This window comes from Saccostrea cucullata, unplaced genomic scaffold (assembly GCF_032062105.1).
Source record: "Saccostrea cucullata isolate Sc308-1 unplaced genomic scaffold, CSIRO_AGI_Scuc_v1 ctg19207, whole genome shotgun sequence".
NCBI lineage: Eukaryota > Metazoa > Mollusca > Bivalvia > Ostreida > Ostreidae > Saccostrea > Saccostrea cuccullata.
Genome location: NW_026927450.1, coordinates 11,661 through 15,214, shown reverse-complemented (window position 1 = coordinate 15,214; position 3,554 = coordinate 11,661). Strand labels below are relative to the sequence as shown.

At 31.5% G+C, this 3,554-nt stretch overlaps 1 long non-coding RNA gene across 2 annotated transcripts; it reads right to left on the bottom strand.

Annotated features, from left to right (window-relative positions):
- Nucleotides 1–266: 266 nt before the first annotated feature.
- LOC134274518 (uncharacterized) lies at nt 267–2,817 on the bottom strand. Of its 2 annotated transcripts, none has more exons than XR_009993640.1 (4): nt 2,662–2,817; nt 1,264–1,369; nt 525–578; nt 267–419 (listed from the first exon to the last, which is right to left on the bottom strand). It is a non-coding gene; the product is annotated as an uncharacterized LOC134274518 (long non-coding RNA). The 2 variants fall into 2 exon arrangements; XR_009993639.1 differs by lacking the exon at nt 2,662–2,817 and adding an exon at nt 2,398–2,651.
- Between the last annotated feature and the right edge of the window lie 737 nt (nt 2,818–3,554).

Here is a 3,554-nt window from a genome sequence, read left to right as displayed (position 1 = left end):
GACTTCCATACAAACTTTAGCCCCTCTCACTGATACATATATTGAATTTCGGGCAAATGACCTTTTTGTCGTGAAAGTTCGAGATATTGGAAAACAAAAAATGCCAGAAAAAATATACCGTGCCGTTGCACTTTTACTTTCAATTTCCATTTGTTTACAACTAGGTGCGTTTGACACCAAATGAAAATCTCTAACCAAAGTGCATCCCTCCCTTCAAATTTTCACCTGTAACTCCTATATACCTCAAAGAAACCCAAGTCTTGATATGAGATTTTTATCAACTTTATTTCACTTGTCAAATACATAACAAGTCTTTTCTCTTATTGACCAATCACGCGCCAGCTAGCATTTTCTCCTCCGCACAACTTTGGGTGTCCAAAGTGTCTGCGCCCATGTATTTGTTTATGTAGGGGTTTTTCCTATAGAGTAAAAGAAACATTTGTAAAAAGTGGTCAATTTAGTAAATTTAGAACACATATCCATTGTTTATCTGACCTCTTGAATATTGGGACTGACAGTCTTACCTTAAGTACACCATTGGCTGTTACATTTCACACCCCAGTCAATCAGACCCACATCTGTGAAACAGAAAAGATGTCTATAAATTGAAGCATTTTTCTATTTTTCTTTCAAACTTTTGAAATAAAATGATTAATCTAGCATATGTTTTGCTTGACTTTCTTATTATCTCTAATAATTTCTCAAGGAAGATCATGTTAATCATTCAGGGTAGCAGGTACCCGTTATCAATGAAAAATGAAGAAAATCAGCAGGTTTTTGTAAGAAAAGCTGGGTTATGGAAAGAGTGAAAACTAATATAGATAAAATAATCAGTGGAAAGAATAGAGAATTATATCTAGTTCAATTGTACATAAGATTGAAAAAACATCCTATCAGCAGTGGGTTGCTGGCATCAGAAAATCAAATACATCCCCACTGAAAATTTTGTAATTTTGAAGGGGGGTGACCTACAGTTTAGTCAATTTTCATGAACATTTCATGTATTTGATGTTAAATATGTATATTCTCATAAAAGGCAAACATATTTATTTGCATATCATTTCTTATTATTGACCTAATTAATAAATTGATTAAATGCCAAGGGCAGATAAATCATATTGTCTGACTGGATAAAGTGCTCAATTGTAAGCAAAGTGCTTAAATAACTGCAGTTCTGAGGAAATTTATTTTCTAATAATCTATAAAAAGTTCTAAATAACTTAAATATTAAGAGATTAACTAGATTTTCTAAGAAAACAATACCTTGGAACTCTTAATGAAAGCAAAGGGATCATCCCGAGAGTATCCATGTGTTGTTCATTGTAAGAGGGTAGGGTTCATTAATCTCTTCCTTCTTGAGAATGCATCGCTGAAATACATTTTATTGTATTAAAACATACTGATAAATGCATCTAGTAGCTTATATCATAATTTTTTATTCTTAACACCATCTTTTGAATTTTTTTAAGCATTTGTGATGTAATACCTTTAAAATAATCATGTTAAAATAGAATTTACTCAGATAATTATTTTAAAAAATAAAAAAGAAAATGAAAAAAAAAAAATAACTGCAGATAAGCATGACTCTTGTTATTCAAATAAACCAGATTTTAACAAATTTCCCTCATTTTACAGCATGATTAGAGCACAAAATTACCCCCCCCCCTTTTCAGCAGAATATCAAGATTGGATATGGCAAGGTGGAGGGATATTCAGATGCCTTTTTCATAATTTTTTCAGTTATAATTTTGCATATTTATTGCATTTTCAATGTATTTTCTGCAAAAATATATTGTACTGTAATTTAAATTAAATTTCCTACTAGTAATTTCTAAGTTTCACCAAAAGTATAACTTTTATTTCAAGCCAGCACTGATTACATGACTGAAACTGGCTTTGCTGCTGGATTATGCCCCTTATGTAAAAACAAAGTAACCTAATTAGTAAATAGCAGTCAAATTTTGTTATAAATTATTCAATCAACTCTGATTAACACAAATTTGAAAGAGGATTAATCAATCTGTTCCAATGTCTACACTTATAAAATACATGGATTTAAATAAATTTCTCAAACTGCGAGGGGGATATTCATATGTTTTGTGTATTGATGATGCCGATAAATATTGATACTGCATTATTTACAATATTCACAGTAAATTTCGGTATAAATATTTATTTTAAGTTATTTACATGTACATTTATTGAAAATATGAGAGCTAGGGCACAAATTTTGGCATTTTTTCACTATGTGCAGTCCCCATTGTGAGCCCCAATTTACCCAAACCCTCTAATTTTTAAACAAATAGTCAAAACTAACTAAAATATATTCTCAATGCCAAAAAAATAGGAACCGATTGATTTTTTGGCTGTAATCAATTTTTATCCATGAAATCATACCTTTTCTATAGGACAAACACCACCAAATGTTTTCCCATAGACTTCCATACAAACTTTAGCCCCTCTCACTGATACATATATTGAATTTCGGGCAAATGACCTTTTTGTCGTGAAAGTTCGAGATATTGGAAAACAAAAAATGCCAGAAAAAATATACCGTGCCGTTGCACTTTTACTTTCAATTTCCATTTGTTTACAACTAGGTGTGTTTGACACCAAATGAAAATCTCTAACCAAAGTGCATCCCTCCCTTCAAATTTTTACCTGTAACTCCTATATACCTCAAAGAAACCCAAGTCTTGATATGAGATTTTTATCAACTTTATTTCACTTGTCAAATACATAACAAGTCTTTTCTCTTATTGACCAATCACGCGCCAGCTAGCATTTTCTCCTCCGCACAACTTCGGGTGTCCAAAATGTCTGCGCCCATGTATTTGTTTATGTAGGGGTTTTTCCTGATAAGTCATTTATGTAGCATTAAGTGTGTGGGTTGATCAAAAAGTAATGTCGCTGTGTCAATATCTTTAATATTTGGCGTCATATCATCAAATATAATGTATAGAAAGATACATAAATATAGCTTCGATCGTGTATATTTTCGTTGACTTGCGTGGAATAGTAGCAGTTTTATCGAAGTTGTAACATTACTTTCGGATTAACTCTCGTACTTTAACGAACGAATAGAAGCAAAATGAACGTTTTATATTTATATACATCAATTCCTCCTTAAAATATTTAGTTCTCCATTTTATCTGTAAGAAGTGGGCGAAACAGTTTTCTTTATGCTTGGCATATAAATAGTTTATAGTTGCTTAATGATGGATTAAAAGTCTTGAGGCCTCTTTTGAGAGTGATTAAACGTAGTTAAATACTGATGTTAAAATGGTTTAGGTGCTTAAAGATTATTTCAAGACAGAACTCAGTGTATTGGCAAACCGTATGATTTATGTCAGAGCAAAGTACCCGTAATTTAATGTCTGACTTCGATTTATTACCTTTTCGGAATATGCAAAAATCTTCTTCAAAAATTATGAGAAAAGGACTCTGTTTTACAATATTTCATATGAATTTAGCGCTAAACGTGTCTTAATTTTAGTTACAAGTGTCGGTAATTTTACGCGTTGACAAAAAGTTTAGAATTAGCAAGACAAAAC